This window comes from Rhea pennata, chromosome 7 (genome assembly GCF_028389875.1).
Source record: "Rhea pennata isolate bPtePen1 chromosome 7, bPtePen1.pri, whole genome shotgun sequence".
Classification (NCBI taxonomy): domain Eukaryota; kingdom Metazoa; phylum Chordata; class Aves; order Rheiformes; family Rheidae; genus Rhea; species Rhea pennata.
In genome coordinates, this window is record NC_084669.1 from 39,483,913 (window position 1) to 39,510,622 (window position 26,710).

General features: G+C 41.6%; 1 protein-coding gene across 6 annotated transcripts in view; it reads right to left on the reverse strand.

Moving 5' to 3' along the window:
* SGMS1 (sphingomyelin synthase 1) overlaps positions 1-25,046 on the reverse strand; it is a 95,348-nt gene extending 70,302 nt beyond the window's left edge. For 4 of the 6 annotated variants that reach the window (XM_062580522.1, XM_062580528.1, XM_062580521.1 and 1 more), the window contains exon 1: positions 24,981-25,046. The gene's annotated coding sequence lies outside the window, so the exon portion shown is untranslated. Of the gene's footprint in view, positions 1-13,354; positions 13,421-23,915; positions 24,060-24,980 lie in introns of those variants that run through there. The other 2 variants (XM_062580524.1, XM_062580526.1) reach the window with 2 other exon arrangements.
* Positions 25,047-26,710: the final 1,664 nt, after the last annotated feature.

Consider the following 26,710-nt stretch of genomic DNA (forward strand, 5'->3'; position numbering starts at 1 on the left):
CACTGCCTTTTAATCAGTACTCAATGGAGCATTAAGGGAAGCAACCCCAAAACATCCCCTTTATCTTTCTTGTATGAAAATAAGTTAGCAAAACAGCTAATACGCTGCCTGTTAGGACTTAACAGTACTGTAGTGTTAGCCCTCCTGTGCCACATCCTGGGACAGCAACATCATGATGTGAGTTGGCAAGACTATTCATTGGACTACCTTGGTTTAGCTCTTATAGCGTCTAAGTCTCCCAAACAGACGGCTGTGAACAAAACCAAAGTGAGAAAACTCAAAAGATTTCACTGACAAAAGGAAACAACTGTGCCTACAACTACTTTGTTATTAAAAGCATTTTGCCCTTTTATGATGGCAGTATACCACTGCTCTTCATCACATACCCAAAGATGCCTGTGCATCTACTGCACTAGCCTGACAAAGTCCACTAAAATGTTTGTTATAATCAAATTGAATAATTAATACGCCAGCAAGTCCTGGTTTACATTTTATGCTTTAAAAATGGTTAAACAGAATGTTTAGAAGGGTGAAGAAAGTGATTGCATGAGAATTGGTTGGGTGGTCACAGTTTTGATGTCCCTTCCTAAATAAGAGCAGATAGGCAATATCACAAAGGAGGAATCAGCCTCCATGAAGAATCAGCTGGACCCACACACCTCTTTGACTATTGCCTGGATTTATTTTTAGGTCCTAAGAGATCCAAAGCAGGACAGGATTATGCAATAAATAACAATCCCCATTATCAGAAGAAGGTCCTTTTCCTTGCTCCCAACATAACCATTCCTGCCTCCAAGTAACACTTTCCAGGGTGGACTTCTCTCCGCAAACCTGGCCACTCGTACATCTCCTTATTTAGGGGGCAAATTGCTCTACTGACTCTTGGAAATCTCTCAACTACGTGGATAACAGGATGCCAAGAAGTGGCTTGGTGTGCACTGGTATTTCCACTTGCACTGGCAAGGTGGGATGCTCAAAACTTACCAGATCAACCAGAAAATATTTTGAAAATAGAAAATAAGATTAGTTAATTCTCATAAAACAAGCCAGTTACTATGTTGGAATACAGATAAAAACAAAATATCTCTAACTACCTCATAATTAGGTAATTTTCAGGATATTCTTCATGCTTTATTCATATTGGACCTCTCCAGATAATTACTCTAGGTTATAAAAAGTCCGATTATTTGGGGAGATCACATTTTGTGGATCAATATTTGGAAGAAAGTTTCCACTACATATAGCTCCTATTGGCAGTCCCATCCAGCCTATGTATAATACATGGACTTTCTGAAAAAAAAACTCAACCTTGACAATCAATTCAAGGTATACCGCTAATAACATCTTTTTGAATGAAATGCCATCTGCTGCAACATTGGCTTCTGAAGAAATGCATGCTCTTTGCTGACCAACCAACCTGTCTGGGATTCCTTCAACCTGTGATTGGTAAACCTACTCGGAAAAGGTCACATTCCTCTTCCTGAAAAATGGCTAGGAAATTATAAACCTTCACTGCAGTCCATGACCTTTTGTATGACATATCTTGTGAGCTCATTAGAAGACCGTTTTAGCGATAAGGAACGCAAGGTATGATCAGAGTTGCTGCTGTTCTTGGCATAGATAATATCACAACTACAGTTTACTGTCTTCCCTCTCTGATAACAACTAATGTAGATTATATTGGTTAATTTGATCAATCATACCTGGGTCTGGCATTCAATTTGAATCATTTTCCATTGATCAGTATCTATTTTGCCCTTACGTCCCGTTCCAGGTGAAGACCACAACAAGCATGGTCTGCTAAAGGCAGAGACAGAAATGGTTCCCCTTGACACGCAAACAGCATCATGCTCCAGAATTCACACTGTATGTAGATTAAATATAGGACTTCACATTAAAAACCCTTCCTGTTGCTGACTGACTCTGGAACAAACCACATCAACTTACTCTTAGTTCTTCCCATTTTGCAGGTATTTTTAAACAACAGGCCTTAAATCCATCTTTGCAAGCATCTTAAAAAAATAAATAAATAAAAAGTTTTTCACCTCCAAATAGCAGATAGCAGAGGGACTAAATGTTTCTACTGAATTTTGTGGCAACACCTGCTGTTCAGAATTTATTTACAAAGACACAAATCAGAGTAACTAGTTTGACAAAAGGACCTGCACCCTTCACGGACTGGAGAGCTGAAAACTTGTATTTCTCATACTTAAGTGTTTCAGCTTTTAATCAGAGAACAGTTACTATGAGTTTGATGTTTAAATAATTGGATAGTATGGTGGTTGTAATGATGATGGCTGGGCAACAAGGGCAGGAGACCGAGGTGGAAGCTGTTGAAGTTAACGCACAGATCTCAAAGGCAACACAGGCAGAGAGGAGAGGGAAGGTCATCTGCAGGCTGTGGAATTAGAAGAGGTTAAGCGAAGTAAGTGGGGCACAAAAACAGATCTTTGTTATGTGGTTTTGGGACTCCAGCAGGGTTAACAGCTTTAATTCATAGATTTTACTTCTGAAACATGATCCTCCGCTGGTGGCTAAATGTCTCCTTTGCCTGCTGCCCTGTGTCCCAGGTAGGAAGCAGTTGGCCTCCCTGATCCTCTGAGGACAATTTAGTATATTTATCACTCAAGCTTTGTATGTAAACTAATGAACAACCTGCTTCACGATGCACAGCAAGCAAGACCTCTATGGAAGTGAGGAAAAAAAAAATCCACTCATTTGACAAATATACTAAAAAAGTGTCCAACAATCTTTCCTTAAACTACTGCATAAGTGAAAGCTCTTTTGATTATGCAAAAAATGTGCTGTTATTGGGCAAAGGTTTATAAAGGAGACTTTTTGCTTAAAAAGGGAAAAAAAAAGATTAGCCATTAAAATATGATTCAATATTTCTTCTACAAGGAAAAACTGCATTAGTATCAGAATAGCAAACACTGACTTGTACACTGTCTTGTACACAAAAGTTGGACAGCTATCCCATTTTAACCTTTTCAATTCACCTTACTGACCAGGAAGACTTATTCAAAAAAAAAACAAAAAACAAAAAAAAAAAAAAAAAACAAAAACCAATCTGTGAAATGGTAGTCGTCAATGCCACATAAATCAGTGGATTCTTTCTCCTGACCAGTTCCCATCCAATGACATCTAGAGCTTTGAAAAGCCACTTAGGTATTGTTCTCCCAGTCTCTCTGGACTGAAGTGAATGCCCTGGAGACCCGAGATCAGGGGCTATTCTTTGCAGGGATTTCTTTCAGTGCTGTATCAAGCACCAAGTCTGGCATTTGCCTCTGCTATTACTAACCTTGAATCCAGTCACTCCAAGCTTCAGCGATTTTATTTCCATGCTGTCCTCATACAACAGAAAATCTCACGACAGTTCCCCATCAGTTGGATAAAGGTGTAAGAGAAGCAAAGCACTGTGCCCTGGGACAAAGTTCTTCCCCTCTGAGGCTGTGACTATTTCTGGCTCCGGGAGTTTCCCCAAGCCAGCATTGAGTGACCCTCAGCGAATCCCCCATCCAAATAGTTTTCAGCCTTCTCTTGATCCCACTTAAACTCTTTGTGTGCACAGCAGTATCTGGAGGGAGTGCCACCCGTCTGTCTCTGTGCCAAGCAGGCAGCTACCATCCAGAAAGGATGGGAGGGAGGAAAAAAAAATTCTCTCTTTTTGGGGTCTGCAGAGTTGCATCAGGCTACTTAAAGATTCAAGCAGGTATGTTTACACTGCTATTCTGATTTGTAAGCTGTCAGCTTTCCTCTCTCATTTCTCTAAAAAGAAAAAAAAAGCCAGGTTGAGAACACTTAAGTCCTTCTTCCCCTTTATAATAATACAGGGAGATGAAGATGTTTCAGGAACCTTTTCTTACCATGAAATAACAAATACCACAACTGTGATTCTCCCCTGTAAGAGAAACTTCCAGATATAAACTTCATCTAAATAGGCTCCTCCTTGATTCCTAAAATATTGTATAAGCTTTTCAAGGGTCAAAGGTAGCATAGCAGCTGATTTTTAGAGAAAGTTCCTTCATACCTTCTTTCATGTGAACACAAGTCTAGAATGAGAGGCACCAGCTCTGGAAAAGCAAATCCCCCAAAGCTCATCACCTGAGCCTCTAATGCTGCTAGCAAAAGTTCAGCAAATGAACAAGGACACGGACTTCCTACGTCCTTTAGGATTTAAGCAGCCTATAAAGTAAAAGGACAAAGCAGCAACACTGCCAACATATTATAGAGTCGTTCATAGCACTGCCTGAAATGAAAAATGACAATGCCACTGTGTCTAATAGCAGGAGAATGCACATCTGCTACCTCCAAGTATTTGGTGCTGAACCATACTTGCCAGATCGCTTACCAAATTCATTTCTGCTATCACTGCCAGGCTATATTTCCACAGTGCAACCTGCCAAAGCTGTTTTCAAGCCAGCACTCCTCAAGTACATTTTGTAACATAAATGTTCCTATTCAGTATATAGCAATATTCTGTGCCCATTTTGGGGAGAAATGAAACTGTAAATTGTTGCAGACAAAAAAATGGAGTGGTGTCAGTAGTTTTTCATGAAATAACTGTTTTGGAATCAGATATTCTGATCAAAATTAACATTTAGATATTCCACGTTGCCCCATCGCCTCCCACTCCCAGCTCCCGACTGCGTTAGAGCTCCTTGTTCAAGTGCTCACAATGGCTGCATTCCAGTGCGAGGCTAAGGGTTGCCTGCAAACGGTTTATAGAGTATGTGAAATGCTTTGTTTATCCAAAAATATTTTAGCTCCAAGAAACATTAAAGCAATACATAGATTTCAGCATTTACATAGTAAAGAACTGCAGCTCCTACAGATACGGGAATAAACTTTGTTCCTTCAGACATTATTACTGTAAAGAGCTTTTTTGCAAAGCAAATATAGTGCTCTTAATAATATGCAAAATAAAATTGTTATAGCAAGAGTGAGGACAAGCAGAAGACAAAGCTGGGGTGCCAATTCACTCTTGCTCACTTTGCCCAACAGAGAGTACATTGTATTAATCTGTAGGAAAAACTACAGTGTGTAGCAAGGTAGAGCAAATCCTTCTCTATGGGATCTTTCCTAGCAAGTGGGCTAAAGACGACAACTATAAAAACAAAGGGAGTTTCCCTGCAGTCCAATCCCCAATTTAAATTACAATAGTGAAATCCAGCTAACCAGCAGATCATCTGCTAACACTGAAATTCATTCATACCCACCTTAAAAATAAAGCTCTGCACAAAGCATGTTATCAGGGTTGGTCTCTGAAGAGTGGAAGAATCAACCACACCGATGACACCAGAGACAAAAGCCTGACATTTGACTGTGGAAATTTTCAAGCTTAACACTCAACGCAACTCAATTTAAGTATCTCAAGGCTACAGAACTGGAGGACAGCAATATTAAGAACGTTACAGTTCAAAAGCAACAAGAAAGAATTTCCTTTTCCAGTTTGAAATTCTTCTCCTTTAGAGACGTGCCCTCCACATATTCGATTCCTGATCTCTGCTTTAGGATGCACAGAGCAGCAACAGCACAAATCAGGTGGGGTGCTGCCTCTTCTAAGACCAAGATACCTATATAGAATAAAAGAGACAGCATTATCTCCAGTCTCACTACTCTGGTTCCCTACCACTAATTGATTAATGCATTTTTTCGGTATGACACAGCAACTTCCTGCTCGTTCTCTCCTTATTTGGCTCCGCAGGCTCCCTATCCCAGGGCCCCAGGTACTTCTGCTTGGGTTGTGGTTTCTTTGACTCCGTCAGGGAATTCCCAACTGAGGCGGTTCTACACCGGTTCATTACTTCATCAGCCGTCTAGTTAAACAGAGAAGTTATCTCAAGTTACATTCAAAATGTAGAATACAAACAGAAAAAAACAGGCTCATCTCTTAAGCAGTGATCTGGCAGATACAAACTTTTCTTTTTTCTGTTCTTCAGGTAACTTCATTATACGCAGGTTTGCTGAAAAATAATACTACATACTTGCATGCACTTCTACTTTTATGTTAAAAAAATACTAGGAGATCTTACACTACATTAGAACAACAAAAAGGCAAGTTTGGACATCACCAAAAACATACGTGCTAAAAAATAAGCCCTACAGTTTGACAGCCATTTCTTTGTAAGGTACCAAAATTTGCATGGACCTTTGCAGTAAGACGTTAATTCATACTACCTTCAAAACTAAAATTTGTCTAGTGTGGTCAGAGACCTCAAACAGAAACTGCAAGAAGTGAAACCAAGACAATTTAATATATGAAAAAGACAGAAGAGGATAAGTTAGGGGAAGCTTTGGTCAACTTGGTGCTTACCCTCCATAAGGTTAACTTTAGCTTTACAACTCTACAGGATAGTTCCTCAAAATGAGCCTTGTGTGACACCTAAATATAAGAAAACTAGACATGGCCTAGGAACCTAAGCAGAAACTTGCAGGTTTAATGCCCTGACCCTAAGTAGAAGAAATTACCATATCTTTTATCTGAAAATACACTCTGAGTCAAAATAATTTCAGTCTCACTATAAAAAGTCTAAGAGTGTGTTATCATTTAGTATTTAACAAGTCCAAGACCAAATATTAAAACCACCACATAACAGTAAAACCAGACAGACTTATCTGCCAGTTTTTGTCCCTAGTGTAAAAAAAAAAAAAAAAAAAAAAACAAAACACAGTAACACAGTTACGTAGCCATAACAAGTGCCAAATTAGTCGATTTGCTTAAATGCAGCATATAAAACCTGAAACCTTTAAAAATAAGAGATCCCTTTTCTTCCTCCCATCCCCTTCCAGAGGGGCAAGCTTTACAGATAGACAGGTAGAGAAAACCTAATTCCGAAAGAAGCGTAAGTAGACTTACAAATTTCACCTATGTTGTAACAAATTTCAAAAACATGTCAAACTAAGACCCACAGCAAATTTAGTCTCTACAGGAATCAATAGAGCACCAAGAGCAACATGGAAAATTTCCTCATATCCTTGAATATACATGTTAGTACTAACGTAGGCAGAGTGGCTGTAAAGAAAAACAACCTTCAGTCTCAAATTCACCTGCTCAGACTTCAAACACTTGTAAAGGGACACAGTTATCCACTATCCATTTAGTCCAATTAAAGCATCAGCCTGATGCCCTATCAGGCCTCGATTTTCATTAGCAATATTATGGTTCAGCACCAGCTCCCCAGAGATCTTTCCAAGTTACACACCCAATGCCATCCTCTCTTCTGCAGTACCTATTTCCTTCTGTTTCAGAGATTTACATGGGTCACGCTGCTCCTGGAAAAATTACAGCAGCCTTTCGCATTTTTCAACCCCCTTTTCAGGAAGAAAAGGAAGGAAGGGCACAGAAACAACAGCTGACACCAAACTTGAACACACCAAGAATGAGACCTTTTCATTTTGCAGTTGGTTAAAAATTGCGTAATAGGGGAATAATACAATTAAACGAGCCTGCTTGGGGATGGAAGAGGAAGACACTGCGACATTCAAGCAGGTAAATGCACATCCTGTCAGAGCTAAAGAGGGTTTTGAGTGCTGGTTCAGCAGGGAGATCTATGAGTACTGAAAAGAAACTAGAAAAGCTCTTTTCTAACAGAATTACAAGTGGGCCAAAGATAGTAGCATAACTTTAGCTTTTGGGAGAATCCAAAGGTCAGAGAAAATGAGACAAAGGTATAAGAGGGTGCAACACATGATCAGATCTCCATTTTAAACTCGCATGACTTCTCGGTACACAAAGTCATCTTCTGCGCCTGGCCTGGCATCTTCTTGTATGCAATATTGCCTTGAGAATTAATGGACTTCTCACATCACTGCAGGTGTATGTTGCAGGGACACATCAAAGCAGGAGCTCGGCACTTTCTGAGACGCTTCACCAGCACGTTTCACACCTACTCTTTCATATTATGCACAAGGGATTGAAAGCAACTGCGTCCTGTGATCAAGCTAAGGATTCTCACCATCCTCCTTCGGCACTGGTCCATCAAACACTATCCAAGCACGTGCAGGGGCAGAGGGAGATGAGTATGAACAGAGCTACATAGCCAGACTTGGGTAGCAGGCTCTGCACGGGGGAGAAAAAGAAGCCTGGGGGAGAAAAAGAAGAAAATTGGCCAATATCAAGCACTCATTTTCCTGAAGCAGGTTTTCTTGAGCGCTAATTTTGAGCTTAGACAGCTAGCTAGTGGTGAGGGAATGCAGACCCAGAATGACAAGCAGAACCTCTGACATTGTGAAGCTCTGCCGCAATTCCTCCCCTCTTTTACAGTGAACCTTTTTCTTTGTTTAATTTACCAAATGCATCTCACAAATCTCTCACACAGACTAAAAACTAGTGTGTTAAGTAGAGCAAAACTGAGACAGCAAATCTGCTATTACATTACAATTATCTTCCATGTTCCTTTTTCCTAATTATTTTGGTTTCATAGTTTTGAATGGGAAGGTAGAGAGAAGATAGAGACAGATCTGTTCATCAGAGCAGCATCACATAGGTAATGACATAGTAATTCAATATATGCTCGCTCTCCTAGAGTATTAAATTCCATGGCTGGGTCTGTGATGGAGCCAAGTAATCAGGCTGAGGTGCAGCCTGCTCCTAAATTTCACAAATCTTGCCTGTTTCTTGGGTCTCTGGAGGCAAAGCAAAGACAGGCTCTGCTATCAGTGTGCTGGTACTGGTTTATTCCTTTGTGTCTGTAAAATGTAACAGTTCAGCAGTAAGGTTTCTTGGCAATATGCAGTGCTTAGAGGAGCCACAGACCTTGAACTCCCAAAGATGTTTTACTGTCATCTGTCACACCTGCTAAATTTAGCAGAAACCCTTTTCTCCTGTGACCCTGGCTTCAGCCTCCTGGGAAAGAGAGATTTATTTATTCTTTTGTTGCAGAAACCAGAAGTGAGACCTGCACATGAGCCTCCCTGCTGAAGGCAATGAATTCAAGCTGGGTTTGCACTGAACAGCAATTCACTGCAAATAAAACATAAAGTTAGAAAAAGATACTGTGAGAACAACCCAGTGAAGGGCACACAGATGCTTTCAACAGCCTGCAAAGCAGTGTACAAGAATGGCTGACGAGCAAGAGCTATTCTGTGTTAAAAATGAATACATCCTTAGTTTGATGCCTGATACCTAGATCTTAGTGCTTCTTAAGTGGGCTTAACACACATGCATTAACAAGAAGCAGATGACTTCTTGGTGGCAGAGGATGGGGGAAAGAGGACAGTGGGTATCTCTTCTGCTGGAGGGCAGCATGCCCTTAAACAAGCTAACTCAAGTCCATATGCAACAAAATTCTAAGTACAGCTCAGTTCTAGGAAAGACCTCACAAAAATCCAAAACAGCTAACCAAAGAAGTTATTCTGAGTTTCAAGGGTTCCTAGAGTTCAGAGCAGAAATTTATTTCATATCCTTAGGGTTTTCTGTCCTCTGTCTTGACCTAAAAAACCCATCAACTTGGAAGAAGAATTTACTGAACCGCACCCCTGCCACATTTCAGCAACTGTTTTTTAATCTTGTTTCTTCCGTATATTGGAAAGCATCTGTGCGTGGTTCCAGCATTCTTCCTGTGCAGTTAAGAGATGGTTACTTTGTAAACGGCCGGGAAACAATCCTTCATCCTAAATTATTCATTTAGAAACTGCTTATTAAAAAAAAAAAAAAAAAAAAAAAAAGGCCTACTTCCAAAGTTTGTTTTTGAGAGTGTTCAATTTGTTAAGCGGCCTTTTAGGCAAAACCAAGTCCCATAGGACAGGAGAACCTACAGGGCCGCTACAAAAGCAACTGTGGCAAAGAAGCACTTTAAAGCTCTTGCGCGGCGTATTTAGCACTCCTCAGAAAGTCAGCCATTCAGAGGCAAACTGCATTTCTGAGAAGCAAAATTCAATTCGAAGAATTGACACTAAGGCCATCAACACACATGCAAAAAAATACTAAGATTCTAATTTCACTTTGACCATTTCCAAAGAAAAGCTGCAGGAGAAAAAGACTTGAAAGTCGTTTTGTTCCTGAACTGCAGCTCTAATGACTAATGTGACTAATACACAATGGCAGAGCTAACGCAGCAAGCCCAGATGCTGGATTGAAGAGTTGTTACTGTCCCACTGCCATCGATACCTAAGTAGCTTTACATGCACAATATTTTAAAAGCCTCAGGCCACAGAAGCCAGAAATACTAGTTGCCTATTTTTAACCTGCACAAGCACACCAACTTTAGCTGCTTTTTAGCAATCCTAGTGTTACAAATGGTTCATGTCCATCTAGTGCTTGTTCCTCTCCCCACTCACTTATGTTTCCCAACTTTTCCCCTCCCTCAGACCTATTCTCCCTGGTGTTTAATTTGTTATTTCTCACCTTCTTCAAGTTTTTACTATGTAACCTCAATGGTTTTAAGTTTGGGATCAAAGAGAAGAGTTTTCCTGAGTTTTTTTAGCATTTTAACAAAGGGCTAAGTTCCTTTTTCCATCTGACAGTTTCTATAGTGAACTTCGATACTGTATCCAGTGACCAAAATGTGGTTTTTGAAAGACAAGTAACTTCCTTGAAGAAACTGAAGTACTGGACATGGGATTGAGGGAGGAATTTCCCTCTATGTTCTATTCTTATTAAAAATACTAATAGCTGGGAGTCTGAAAGTTAGCATTTACATAGACGCAAGGGACTAATAATCCTTTCCAAGCACGTTTTGTCAATAATGAAAACATTACCTTGGCTTTTACTTACTTCCTTTTTAAGAGGCCATCTCTTATAATGGTTGCATGCATCTGTTACTCAAGTTTTCCGTTAACTTAATAAATACCAAACAGCCTCTTCCAATTTTAACAGTTAATCAAAAGGTTTAGGAAAGGGCCCAAAACATTAAAATGACAGGGAAGAAGGGGAAAAAAAAAAGGAACTCTGGAAATAGGAAATATATGCTCAAGTTCTAGTTGAGCACAATACTATTTTTTTCTGAAAAACTGGAAAAAAAAATGGATCGAGAAACTGAGCTGCATTTTCCTCAAAGGAAAATTAGTCCCTTTTGGGACTAGTTGGCACTACAGGGAAAACCAGAGCTTGGGAGCAAGGACTTGGTATCAGTACAGAGGACCCAGACACACAAGCATGTACGCACACCCCTGACTTTTCTCCATGATGCCTTGTTCAAAAGGGAGAGCAGTAACAATATCAAAACAGCATTTGTATCACAAACACTGAAATCACTACATTATCAAACAGAATCCCATTCTGTCCATTTCTGCTTTGGAGTCCAGTGATAGTAAACTACAGTCCTCAAGTAAAGAAGTTGATTCTGAGTTGTCCTCTTTCGGTTCCCTACGTAAGAACAGAAATTTAAGAGTCAGCAAGAACCAGTTCTTAAATACCAGTAGTGCAACATGTTCTACTTGTAAGCAGCAGACACCTTTACTGATTTTACAGCTCAATTGATCTTAAATCTAGCAAAAGCATGTTTTGGGGCTCCACCTTCTGCCAACTACAGGCCATAAAACAAGCTACACCTAGATCAAAAGTTGATTCTTCCCCCAAAAGGGATCCGTTCTGCTCCCCGTCCCCAAGACACTATCTACAAGTCTTTACTCTAGCCAAGCAACTGCTAATTCTCCTTAACTGCTGGAATCTGTCCTAATCCTCCGGAGGGATGGAGAGCAGGCAATTCCTATACAGGCAGTAACTACAGCCAGTTCTCCCTCCCCTGCCCTGCGGGAACGCTCATCCCCAACTCCAGCTTCCCACAGACAGGCAGGAGTCAAGAGCCAGGGAAATTCTTTAGCAAACCTCACCTATTCCCCACACAGCACTGAGGCTCCCCTCACCCCACCCCAGCACGTGTTTTTTCTTGCTGTTTAATGAATTGCTTCAGCTGATGTGCAGATCTGTTGTACTTCTGAACCACGCTGTCACCGAAAGCTGCTTCCCCCCATGCTGCTGGTAAACCACAAGGTTTCTGAGGCTGTGTGCACGCTGTTGTCTGAGGCACACACACTCCCACTTCCCAAAGTGCAACGGCAATATCTGCCTCGCGCTGCATAGGCGGCTCACCTCCCCTTGCCCAGAATTAAGCCTGCTTAGTGAAGGTTGTGCTGCACTGCATTTACTGTGAAAAGCAGCTCTCCGCAGACCTTGAGACTTGTAAGTTTTGATCCAGGATGCAATTCTGGTTGAAAATGGCTACGTACTTGCATCTCCCATGGAGCAAGCACAACACCACGTCATATTGAATCAGGGAGAGCAGAACTTGGGAGACTTCATTTGGTGGTTTCGGTCCGGCTCATTGCAAACAGCTTGGTGAAAATCCGTATGTGATGCTCACTTGTGTGCACAAACAGGAAGAGGCTCCTCTAAATGGCAAGGACAGTACCGTATGCTGCTTTTTACTTGCTTAAAGGCAGGGCCATAAGAGAGAGCACAGGGACAGTTACCGTGGCAAAGCATCCTCCAATGTACCCTGGAAGCTGGCACCAACTCTGAGAAGGCAGAAAACTACTGCAATCGCTGCACCCTGAGGCACTGAGAGGGTTCAAGATGAGGGGAAGGAGGAAAAAATCACCTGGATGGAACAACTAAAGGGTTTACGCTAATAAGCTTAGCTGCTGAGCTGGTGGTTATGAAAGAGATATTTCAAGTCCCAAAAGCACGAGCGGATTCTGCTCTATATGGGCATGTAGGTGTGGGTCTTTCTATGAACAATTCAGGACAGACTGAATTGCTCTTGCAATGTGTGTCAATTAGGAAAAAAAAGGGGGGGGAAACAAAGTGACTCATTGTCTGTGAAACTGGATATAAAATATAAAAAAAAAGAAAAAGAAAAATTGACACAAACCCTACATTTCTGATGCTGACCTTGCAAGACAGACTGTTTTCTGTTTTAACACTTTCAAAGACAGTCCTCTATACATACTTGATCAAACACAAGTACTACCAGTTACTACAAACAATCTCCAAGAATATTTTAACCCTTTTCCTCCACCACAATTACTAGGAAATTATTTGCAGATGAACATGAACATCAGTTCCATGAACACCTATGAGCCTAGGGCCAAGGCAGTGGCAGCAGAGGTCTGAAGAGGCCCTCAAGAAAGCCTGAAGGAACATGAAGTGGTGGAAGACACGGAGGAATGGCATGAGGATCAGTCCAGGATGGGCAGAAACTCTACTCTAGGAAGGTTTCAGGTCACCTCCAACTTGTGCATGAGGCTGAAAGCCGAAGCTCACCTCCACTGACTTGGATGACAAGTAGTCCCTTGATGAGCAGGTTTAATTCAGGAATACTTTCAATATCACACTGAGAATACTTACATATAAATGCCCTGATTAGCAACTTATTGCTGTATCGCAAGTAGATTGCATATCAATACTTACACTTAGGAATGAATTAAACATGCAGCTTTAAGTACTCGCAAATGGCTCCAGATAAGGGAATAGCTCTGCTCTTTTTCCCCAGCACAGTTAACTTCAATGTTTGTCTATGGAGAGATCTCACTTGAGACTGCCACTGGAGGAACAGTGCTGCCCTCACCCTGTGAATGTAAATCACAGCAATAAAAATACCAAATAATCATAAAAGAAGGGTACATTGTTCAAAACATAACATTCACTGTACAAGACAATCTGCTTTCTAAGGGCTTGACTTTTTTTTTCTTTAAGAGGAAGCTACAAGCAAGCTGTATGTATTATTAAACACACAGCAACTCAATATAAATAAACAATTAACTCTGATTTAAGATGACCACACAGTGAAGCACCTCTGTTTTATGAAAACGTCTTCAGATAAGGTTAAAAAAGTGTTTTTTTTTTTTTTTTTGAAGAGTCCTTAAAAGGAAACAAACTTCCATATCCAAAAGGGGATAATATCATCTCCAGAGAAGCACAGACAAATGCATTGACTTTCTCTCTTATTCTTTTAGTTCTCCCACCATTTTTAGAGCTATAAACTCAGAAAGGTCAGCATATTCATTTCAATGAGCATATACTAAAAATGTCTTGCTTTGCAGTGTCTGCAGAGATAAATGGCCTTTTCCTTCTTTCTAGCTGAAATCTTTGTTTTCTGTTTTGGTGAAAATTAGCAGCTTTAAGAGGAATGACGAGCGGATGCAAGAAATACCCAAAGCTCCACACACAAACCACTTGAGTCTGCAAGCTCTGACCCTAAATCACAGACGGATTTCATGCTTAATTGTATCTTGGATACACTTACACATCAAGTACAAGCATACGTTCACATATACAGTTCATCTAAGATGCTGTGAAACGGCTTTGTAAATTCTGAAATCTCTTCTGAGAAGACAGACTAGTCAAGGTTGATACAGTATCACTGTAATAGCATCAATATTTTAATTGTACAATACTAAGATCAGGCACCCCTTCTGTGACATCTGGCCTTAAGGGTCCCACAACTACCCCCCCCCAAAAAAAATTTTTTTTCCCATACACCACATCAAACAGACACAAACTGTTCACCACAGAAGTTATTCCACTTCAGTAGGGCAGAGCTTACCATTAGCATTCTGCACAGCACAGACTTCAAAGAAGCAAAGTCAATCACTACTTTATAAAAAACACTAGCGAGGACAGCAACTACATGGCAAGATCCCACGTGCTAATGTGCATTAGGTTGTCGCTTCCTTCCCTGGAAGGTCCTCCCCTGCTAGAAGTCAGGGTCCTCCCCCAAAACAAAAGACCAAGATGCAGTTTTCTGTGACCCGCTGGGACAGACTTTAACACCATAAAATGGGAAGAGGAAGAGAAGGGGAATAATAAATAATCAGTGCTACTACAGCTGTGAATGAGTTTAACCCAGAAAGCTAACTTTGATGTGATAAGCTCAAGCAGGAGATGGAACTGAACTATGTCCCAGCTACACGTGACCAACCAAGACTACAAGATATAGTTATTTTTCTGACATTCAAAAAGGAGCAGGGTATACTTATTGGATTGTACATTTGTATACCCAGCTATTCTGGAATCATTTCACCCTGTCAAGTCCAACTATGCAGAACAGTTAGAAATCACATTAGTAGCGCCTCACACGAGAAATATATAAAGGCTTCATCTGTTTGGAGATCCCACAAGAAATCAGTTCTTCTCATACAATATAAAAAATGTTTTCTGGAGTGAGCCAGTTGCCTCTACAAACCTATTTGAGCACTAAAACATTCAGATATAGTTTATTAATGATACTGATAATCAGCAAAGCTAAACGTTGGAAGTCATTTCTCCCGAAATCAGGGAAACTAATCTAAATAATCGCTGTGATTCCAAAATTACCATGCTATTTTGGCTTTTTAATTCTCCATGACGAGTTTTACCATATCCGCTAAGATCAGATGTTGGACCCTTCACCTTAAAACAGCTGGATCTTTAACGTGCTTGCAATTCTTTCTCCTTTCTAACACTACTGCCACGAGAAGCACGAGTACACTGCACTAAAGGGAACTCATTTGCAGCAATGCCGCAAGTAAAAAATGGGAACACACATACAACCCCGTTTCAAATGCTCTCAGGACACCTTTAAGGGAATAAAAAGACCAAAGACCACATGCAATATCGCATGTCATTTAAGCGCAGAGAGCAATTCAGCTAGGCAAGAATTATTTAGGCAGGCAAAGCCTCCTTCATTTTACAGGTTTTGCAAAGCTTCAGATAGAAGGTCCAGACACTCACCAGGTTGCCAACAAATCCGCACATAAAAATAAGTAATTAATCTAGTAGCATGGCATAGCATCTGACTGAATTTCAACATGCAGTTATTAGAGGAACTGCTTGAAAGAAAAAAAAAACAAACAAAATGCAGCAGGCATTAGGAAAGGACATGTTTTACCTAAAAAAACATAGGATGTTCACCAATTTTGCATGGGTTTTGATATATATTCTGCTTTTAAACAACTCAGGATGAAGAGATTATGGGTTCTTACCAATAACGTATGTCCTGAATATGAAAACAAAATTCCCAGATTGTTACTGAATAAAACTCCAAACTAACTGAGACTCTGGCAGGGCTTTTGAAAAGGGAATCTTGTCTCTAAGTGTACTGGAATTCTTCAAAGGAGTCGAAGGATAAAAGATACAGATAAAGGAGATATAGTTAACGCAGTCTACTTGGATTTATTTCCTCATGGCATTTGACAAGGTCTCTCACCAAAAGCTCCTGAATAAACTAAGCAGCCACAGATAAGAGGAAAGATCCTTGCACAGAAAAATGATTGATAAAAAAGATCACAGAAAAGTAAAGAACAAATGCTCGGTTTTCTTGGTAGAAAGACCTCTGCCAGTGAAGATCTACAGGTATCAGTCCTGTTCAACATGCTCAGTCTGTAAAAATGGTGGCTAGTACACTGAAAACATTTCATGTCTCGAGTACTTTGTGTAATACTAGCACAGAAAAGAATCTAATGTGAAGAATCACAATAGCATTTTAAAGATAGGTGGCCACTCAATAAATTGGCAAATTAAGTTCACTGTAGACAGCTATAAAGTGATGCTTATGAGAAAATGCCAGTACAAAGTGAACTGTGATTTAACCAACACTATTCAGAACTAAGATCCTCAAGGAGTAACTGATAGCTCCTTGAAAACATCAGCTCAATTAGACAGGCACAGAAAACCAAACAGCTAACAGCATTCTCTGTTGCACAAATCTGGTGCACCTGTATCATGAATATCATCTGCAGCTCAGGTTCTTCCCTCTTCTCCACTCTCATCTCAAAAAATATAAAGCAGAATAAGAAAAGATTTGGGAATGGCAATAGAGATGACCAACAGCACAAAATAGTTTCCATATAAGGAACAGCCAAAAAGCCTGAAACTCCTCACTCTGCAAGAGACCCAACCCAGGGGGGACCCTGTAACACAGGTCTACAAAATCACAGGCTGGCACATGTTGACCATTCACTGCCTCCGTCAGTGCAAGAACTGGGAAACGCCAAACGAAACCTGCAGGACTGACGGTCTCTATGCATGAACCTCAGGGTGCACAAAAGTCATCTCCTCCCAAAATCTCAAATTAGCTTCTTACCATAATAGGTCTGCAACCTTGGAGATTTTCAAAAAATGTGAAGTTAGCCTTGCTCTGAGCAGGAGGTTGGGCTAGAGACTCAAACCTAAATCTTCTCATGATTCTGTGATCTTCATAAGTGTAACCATACCCACTTATATTTATATTAGCGAATGTATTTACTTGCCATAGACCAGGATAATATAAAGTTACTCATCTGTACAGAAGATTAAAAAAACTATTGACCAGTTTGTAATGACTAAGCTGGCTTGCTGGTTTTCTGGCTTCTGCCAGTGAGAAACCCTAGCTAGCTAATCTTTTCACCCTCTAATATTTTCTAGTCATCTCATTTCCTTTCAGCATATCTACAGCTAAACTGGACATAAACTGAGATTACAATATTAATCAATCATAGGTTGTTTATCTTTTCAGATTATCCTAGACTATTTCCTATGTTATCTCATGCTAGGCAGCAATCTTAACTACCATTACAAAAAGTGCATTTAACTGGGATTCTGTCTCAAGGACATTACAGATGCTAAACATTTACATGGGTAAGCTGGAAAAGTTTGTAGAAGAGGACTCCACCAAAAGTTACTGGACACAAATATGACAGAGCCAGTTCAAAAAGCATCTGGTAAGAAAACTGGCTGAATGCTGGGAAGTAGTCTTAGATGCTTGCTCTATTTTCTGGTCCTTCCTTAACGTCGGCCATAGTTGGAAAAAAGATATAGGGCTAGATGGGTCTGTATGTTCTCAACTCAACTACTCATTCTCTTGCAAATGTTCCCAAATAAATTATGAACAAAGTATCAGAATGCAAGTAATCCACATTTGACACACATAATTTAGGCTTCATTAAAAAAGAAAAAAAAAAGTGTCCTTTGATAAATAATCTATTTACAGGCAGAAAGGTAGAAAAACAGAAACAGAAAATTCATGAAAATAAAGTCTATATGTGCCTTTTTTTTAATTTGTGGTTAATTGCCCATTGCTACCTAATAAGGTTTTTGCATTTTTTCATAAAGAGTTGACAGAAAAATTAGCCCATTCCTAAGTATTGCTTTTGGTAAATCCCAGTTTCTACCATCATGACTAAAACTGCATAAAATCACATTTCCATCAAACCTATATTCTGGCATCCCAGAGGTGCTGATGCAAACACACAACGATGTATTCTGTCAAGTAACTATTTCGGTTGGGGCCTTCACTTGCTTACATTCATCCTTCTCTACCCATTCATGCTTCCTTCCTCTAAGCCTTGTTGCTCACTCACTTACTAGCCTCGATTTTTTTTCCCTGAACACTCAAATCATCAGATCATTGGTGCTTTATATTTTTCATGCACCTTTGACTTCATAAGCAGCAGCATCGCAGCTCACCGCTCTTACTAGCTAGCAGTTTCCCACTGCCTGCCCACCTGCTACTTCTAGATTTTCACTCTCATTTAAAGCAAACAGACTTTGAATCCTAACATGTCTTCACCAGTTAAGCCAGCTAACAATGCTAGTGCTGAAGTGGCCACGGGCATCTGAGCTGCTCCTATCAGTAAATGATGAGCGTGCACTGGGAATTGCATGTCGTTCACATACCTGAGCAGGTATTTTTGCAAGAATCACCTTCAAATTACTTTCAAAGTCTTTCTCTCACTACAAGAGCCACCGTTAAATTTGTCAAATAGTTTTAAATTTACTTTCCCGACAAAGTTTTCCAGAGCCATACATTTTGACTACATAAAATTCTATCTGGAAGAGCAGAGGCTGCAATGAAGACAAATTACAGACCTCACAGCGGAACAGAAATGATAGCTCAATTTATATGGAGCTGTTTCATTAGCATGTAGATTCCAAATAATTCCTATGCAGTTACCGAAGTACTATCCAAGCCTTCCTAGCAAGCAAAAATCCATTCTGTGGACAAACAGGGCTTTTATAACTTGGCACAGTTCTCAACTGCAGAGTCAAACTTTTCAATGCGTGGTAGATTTTTACTTGAAAGTGGCAGAAGAATTCATGCCAGAAGACCGTACAAAATGCCAACTCAGCGGCAGAAGGTCAAAGAGCGGTATCAAGAGATTTTACAGAATTATTTCAAGACAAGCTTTTTAAAAACACTGTGCTATCTAGAAAGGCACAGAGCCATGCTACTAGGAAAACCTAGTAAACACAATCTTTGTGACTTCTTTCCAATCAAAGGTCTTTTTTTAACTCTCTACCTTACAAAAAGAGCAGCGGTAGGGACTCCTGTAAGTGGTAAGATCTGTTTCTGTGTCTGATTAGACCTCAATTCTTTGGCTGTAATCAAGAATAAAGATGAAGTGTTAAACCCAAGAGTTTTATGCAGACCATCCTCTACAACTACCATCAGATATCAGACTGAGGCAAAAGGTCTTATATCATAAAACAAAAGTAAATCAGAGCCTGCCACAGAAAATTTAAGAAAGCACAATGCAGTTTAAGGACTAATAGCCCTAACAGTTACCCTGTCTCCACTAGCACTCAGAATTATGGCTGCAGGAGGAGAAGAAATTTATTTCGACCTAAAAGAAAGGCTCTGTATTCCCCACTTACCATTTTTATAGAAGCATTTAATGTCACTTTAGGGTCAACAATAACCCTGAACAGATGTTTAGCATGAGCACTTCCAACATACTGGATTTTGCCAGCTGTCACCACATCGTAATAAAAAAAAGAGATAGTAAAGCCCCATCGAAACCTGATCTGTTTAGGATCTCCTTCTGAATATACCACAAACAGAGTGGTAGATTCACTTATAAGAACAAATTTGCAAACACATAGTCTCCCACTAAAGTATTTCAATCATTTAAATCTGCCATTTTAATAAATCCAAGTATAAGATTTTAAATTCAATTAGTACAAATCTCAGCACTCCAAACATTAACTATGCAAATGACATTTAATGGTATTCAACACACACACAGAATGAAGCTAATACACTAATGGACAAACAAGGAAAATGGTAAGACATTCTAAAATGTTATGTTCTTTTCCACTCAAGGAAATTAAAGGCATAGGATGAGCTAGCCAGGAAAAGATGGCAGCTATTGAAAAATCTTTCTTAAGCTAAGGCCACAAAAGCCCTTCTCTCCAGGTACACTACAGAGCTACATTCGCATGTAACAAGAGAGTGGAGAGGAAAAGCAGCTGCCTTATTCAACGAGCTCTCCTTGCAAACTGCTGGATTTTGCATGCAACAAATCTCAGATAATGCTGTTTCAGCTCTTAAGACAGGAATTACAATCTCTTCTGCCATTTTATAATTCTGTTTTCTCCCGCCTCTTCGCTGATGAAAACTTAACCTGATGCAGACTTAGGCAACACTACTCAGTTCACCTGTGCTCCTCAGAAGGAAGAGGCCAGCACGGACATTCACAGGAGCGCTAAATTTTACAAGCCCCATCCCAGCTGACAGATGAGGATGAGATATTGCATCTCACCCTGAAATAAGCCAGTCAAGCTACCACATCTGAGGAATTCTCCTATCTCACTTTCCGATTGCACACCTGCACCTCATCCAATTTAATGAGAAAGCTGCCAGTTTTCACACAGCTATGGTTTCCTACATTAAAAAAAACCAACAACAACAAAACAAGCTAGAGTTCAGCCTTTCAGGGATTCCTTTAAGACTTTTTTCCAAGTAGCAATACGCTTTGCATTGAACCCTGTGAAAGCCACCCACAAAGTGATTACAAATCAAAGAGGCAGAAGATGCCCCACCCTTGGAAGTCTAAGAGAGAAAACAGCTTTTGGGCCACAGTTTAGTAGAGGAAGAAATTCTGTTTAAAATGGTGCAAACCTGTTCGGGTGAAACCTAACATTAGTGAAAATACTTTTGTGTTAAAGGCTTAAAAGTGTTTTACTTTGAATAAAGAAAGCTACTGACTTGGATGAATGAACCGTAAAAAACACTAATAAGTTAATATAAAAAGCTGCATTCCTTTAAAAGCCAAGCAATATACTCCTAAATCAGACTTTTTATTATTTTTTTTTTAATCTTACTTACTCTTGGCCAAGAACTGTCAGAACAAAATTTGAGTGGCAAAATCCTCTTCAAGGATTTTCTCCCAACTACATTAGTGCTTGATAAGACCACAAACAGTATGGACAAGTGTTCCCAAAATGTTTAAATATCCTCTTATTTTAGCAAACTATATGTAGCATAGGGAAAATAGTTACACTTAGTAGTTTATTAACATAGTTTTGTTTTGTTTTTAAATCAACAAAAGCCAAGCACATATTACTGGCACCAAACACCATCTCCAATACATTTCAAAAGCATAAAGCAGACTTAGGTTGAAAGCTCCACCAACAGCCAGTATGTTTCATGCCTTCTGAAGTCTCTTCTACATTTCTTCCTGATTTTAGGTGGGGAAAAAAAGGAAGAGGACTTATCATTACTAATGTTAATAAACCCACGTACATTGAGAACATAGTTTCCAAGCTGACAGCACAAAGGTCATGCAGAACATCAGCCTCTGGAGGACCACCTGCCCCCGTCTATGTATTGGTTTCCTGGGTGCAAGAGAGCTACAACAACACTGAAATCTTTTGAAAAACTCTGTAGGTTTACAAGAGGCTCAGTGTTTAGCCATTTCTTTCAGGTGGGCCAAGTTATGAGCCTCAAATTCTCAAATCATAAACTCAGGTTTTTGAGCCCATTTTGGGCCTCACCTATATTTCAGAGCATTTCTATACATACAGTTGGTTTTGATGTATTACACTTGAATTATGACTAAAATAGCATTCAGGTGCTCTGCTCCCTTTCAGCAAAGAACAGTTTGGACTACCTCGCTGTGAAGCCTTAAAAATCCGTACTGCACAACATGTGTCTGTGGGAACCATACAGTGTTTTTCAAGAGAAGGATCTAATGCTAGGTTCTACAGAACCAGTGTTCACGACCACATGCAACTATCCTTGTTAGTTTTCAGGTGATTTTACACAGTTCTTTTTTCTTTCTTTCTTTCTTCTTTTTTTTTTTTTTTTTTTTTTTTTTTTTTTTTTTTATAACCTCCAAAGAGGCCTTATCTGACATGTTGGAAAAAAAGGTTCTGGATTATTTTTGCCTGAGCATTTTACACGATGTACAGTGGCCCCAATTAAAAAGTCTTAATTCAGTGACTGTTCCTTACGGCCAGACTTAAATTGCTATTAAATCTGAGCAAGTCCCAGGCTACCCATATTTAGCACACCAATTAACTGGTCTTGAATGTCAACACAGTATGGTAGTGACCAGAAAGCTGAAAGAATTTTTAAGTTGCTATCACCAATAGTGTACGCATTCATCCTCAAAATGCTCAGTTAAAGAGAACTCTGTAATTATTTAATTAAAAGCAGTATCTATTAAAGTTTGCATAATGCTTAGAGAAATAATGATATACATGCAGAACAGTCATACAGAAGGAGCTATTAAGTTACTCTCTTTTGAAGATACCACTAATCCTGAGTAGTCAGAATATTCATGACTACCTCCAAGTCCTAAAAATTACCTGAGGACTTCAGTTTATTAAATTTGTAAGTGTTGTAAGTTTTCCTTTAAAAATAATTAAAAACATAGAAATATATTGTCGCTAGGTTAATATGTGAAAGATGAAAGAAGCATGACAAATGATTTGGGAATCAAAGTTTGATACACAGATTACAACAGATTACAAATACAGTTTAAAGACATCTGAGCTGAATTTAATTCTGTTCTACATACACACAGAAAACTCAATGCAATCTCTCTAAATTTGGGGGGAGGGGGTCTCTTATTGTTTTAAAACTAGCATTTATCTTTTATCAGCAACCAAAGAGGGTTGATTGCATTTTCATTCCAAATTGCAAGCAAGTTCACAAAGCTGAAGCAATTTCAATGCCCGCCAAAAAACTCACAAAATAAAAACACAAAGTATGCACTCTTTCAATCCCAAATACATTCCCAAAACAAATATAGCCAAGCCCAAATCCACCCCAGAGCTTCCACTGACTTGAATTATGAGGAATGATGCCTAAATTTTATGCTAGCTTGGAAACTGGCAAGAAGGCTAACACAAATCATTCTCATCCCCACACAACTGAGGAGGCCAAACAGATTTTGGAGCAATCTCTATGAAAGCTGTTGTCACACAGCGACACACTGATGCTGATACCAGCCCTTTGGACAACAGGACATTCAGTGGGTTTGAAACATCAACACGCTCTTTCTAGCCCCACTAAGAGAGAGCGCGTGAACCAGTGTCTGCAAGCTTCATCGGCACCATGTCAATATGGCAGATCTCCATCTTTACAAATAATACCCTTTTCTTTTTCCTTCCACCCTCGCCTCGCTTACTTACAGTGAGAGCCCCTGAAGGCTCCAGGCCTTCTTTAATGAGGTTTTCACATAAGACTGAATAAATTAGAAAGCTTGTGTGCAGGCACACAGTAGTAATCAGACAGCCACATACATTATACACCCAAAAAATATATATTCAAATAATCCAGCCCTTCAATCAGCAAGCAATTTCACAAGTAAACAAGGAGAGTTATTTACCTGCGAAGGTACTGGTGTTGAAGGCAAGGCCTCTCAGCATTAGTTCTGCCATTAAGCCTCTTGGCCCCTGACACATTTAGGCTGCCACTACCCAGTGAACCACAGATTTAAAACAACCCTAACACCACCACATCTTGACATTTTCAGGCTTTTCCCCCCCCCACCACCTCAATTTCTCCTGCTTCAGGCTCATGCACTAGCTTCACTTCCACCTTACACTGTTTTGACCTTGCAAGATACCCATATCACCTCAGCTCTCCCAGAGCTCTCACTTCAGCAGTGCACCAGGCGCAACTCTAGCTCTGTAGAGTCTTCCCTACACACACCAAAAAATACAGTTTGCTGCAGTTCAGTTCAGGAAAACACTGCCAAGCTCTAGCACTGCAGCCAAGTTTTACCTGATCATCCCTTCACACAGGACACCCTTCACAGACGGGGAAGCACCCTTAGGCACGATGCAGAAGGTCTCGTGATGTCGGGTCCAAGCTACTTCGACGCATGTTTTCTACAAGAGGGATTTCCTTCTCGCTCACGTGCATGCACAGTACAGCACAGTGGACACCTAGAGCTTTGCGTAGAAGAGAAATCAACCTGTTTACAGCAGAGGAGGGACAGCACAGCAGAAAGGACATCTGCAGATGCAGGTCCTGCCGCGTGTCTTCTACAGTCACCCCACCATCCCCAGCAGGCACCAGGCTGCGGGTGGATGGCCACTGCGGTTGTCTGGACCATAATTTCATGAGGGGCGACTCCCTGCACCCTGAGGGTGCTGTTTGGGCCACACCACCCCAGAGCTTGCTGGGCTGAGGGGACCAGATCCTCTCCACTGGGTGCCCTGGGGCCGAGAGGACTGGACACCCTGGGCCCCCTAGGATTCCCCCCAGGATTGAGGGGATGGGACCCCCCAGGCCCTGCTGCAGCTGAGGGGCCCCAACCCTGCAAGGCAGTGGCCAGGTCAAGCAGAAGGGGGCCTGGGCTGAGGGGATCAGACACCCAGGGCTGAGGGGACGGGACCCCCCAAGGCCACGGTCCCTGAGGAGAAGGGACCCCTGGGCCTGAGCAGAGCTGCCCCCCAAGCCCCCTGCACTAAGGGGGGGGAACCTGCCCCCCAAGCCTCCCGCAGCAGAGGGACGACGACCTGCCCCCGACAACTCCCTGCAGCAGGGGGGGGTGGGGGGGGGGGGGAGCGGATCCCCTCAGCCCCCCCCCCCCGAGCTCCCAGGGGGCTGAGGCGGTCCCAGGCCCTGGCGGCAACTGAGGGCACCGGCCCCTCCAGGGCCTCGGTGCCCGAGAGGAAGGCACCACCGGCGCGGAGGGCACCGCGGCCGGGCCGGGAGCCCCGGACCCGCCGTGGCCCCGCTGAGTCGCGACATGTCACCCCCGCGGCCGCCGCCCGCCGCCCTGTCACGCCGCCCAGCCCCCCGCGCCCCGGCCCTGCGCTGAGGCGGCGGCTCGCTGCTCACCGGGCTGCGCTGCGCGGACGCCCGCGGCGGGTCGGCGCGGCCGCCTGCCGGGCGGCTCCCCCTGGGCGGCGGCGGCGGCGGCGGCGGCCCCGTGTCCCGTGCGGCAGCGGCGGCGGCGGGCGGGGCGCGGAGCGGAGCGGGGCGGAGGGCACCGCGCGCCCACGTGACCGCCGTGTCATCCCGCGCGGCCATCTTCTGCGCGCCGCGGGCGGCGGCGGGCGAGGGGGCCGGGGCACCTGGTTGGGGACGGGGGTGGCAGCCCTGGGCGAGGGGCGGCACTTGGATGGGAGCTGGGACACCTGCGTGAGGGGTGGCAGGTGTGGGGGGGTGACACCCCGAGGCGAGGGGTGACGCTTGGGGCTGACACCCATCTGAGCAAGGGGTGACAGTTGGGTGAGGAGCTGACGCTGGGTGTGTGAGGGAGGTGACACCCCTGGGTGAGGGACATGTGGCTGGGATAAGACCCCTGGGTGAGGGGCACCTGGCCACAGGAGGACACCGGGACTGCAGACATCCCTCTACGCGACGGAGATGCCTTTTCTCCTCTTAACGTGGCAAAATAATATTTTTCTTAAACTTATTATCTTACCTTGAAGCTTTTTTGAGAGTATGTAGCAAAAAATAACAATAATTATTTTTATTATTATTTATAATAATATATTTAAATTATTATTTAAAAAAGCACCAGGCATCAACATAAAGAATTTATTCCAGGCAGTTGAGGGAAAAGAAATTCTCACACTGGGATGTGCCAAGCACCTTACTAGTAAATCTTGCTGGAATTGCAACAGAGCTTAACCAGGCTGGACCTGTTCTTTTAAAGGTGACGCTGATCTGCACACACCGCAGGGGAAATCTTGCCTTTTAGCAGGGAAAATGCAATCCAGATGCCAGGGAACAGGACACACCACTAGTTTCCTCCTCTGGCCATTTACGGTGTTTGAGCTAGCTCTGCAGTCTGCTTTTATGCCACTCTTATGGGGCTGTTCCTAGGCATGTGGCTTCTGCTCACTTTTTTTGATTAGAACATCAAGATCTTGGGAAGATGTGACAAGTCAGCTGCTACTAAAAAATCTTAGTTAAAGAAAATCACAGAAGATTTTAGGTTGGATGGGACCTCTGGAGGCAATCTAGTCCAAAACAGGTAGAAAAAACAAACAAACTTTGTTTAATGAACTCGAGTGCTTCACACTCTGTTTCAAATCTTGTACTTCAAAAATTGCTCCTTGCTAATATGACAAGAGTTTTGTGTTTTTTTCTGCACGAAAAAATAGATCAAAACCATTTCACAGTGACCACAGAGGCAGACAGAACACCAAAATGAGTAAAACATGTTTTTTCCTGCAGATTTGTTCCCTAGCGTGGGAAGATCTGCAAGTTGTGATTACTTTTCCTGTACTTCAGGCATTTATTATCTGTTGAAGGTGGTTAAGTTAGCCAATAGATTGCATAGATAGTGGAGCAGCATCACATCCTTCTAACTCTCTCCCAGTCAGCAGGAGGATGAAAACACAAAGGAGGTACTAGATGTGCCAGCATGTTACATTAGCATCAAGGAAGAGGCATTTTTTGCTGATCCTGGCTAGTGAACATATGAAAATTAAAACATACAAAATAAGGTCGATGCCTTATACCAGTTCGTGAGGGATTTGCAGATGTTGTCCACATTAAATCAAAGTGTGGAAAAAGTTTTTTATGTTCTCAGGTGCATGAAGAACCTTTTTCCCTCT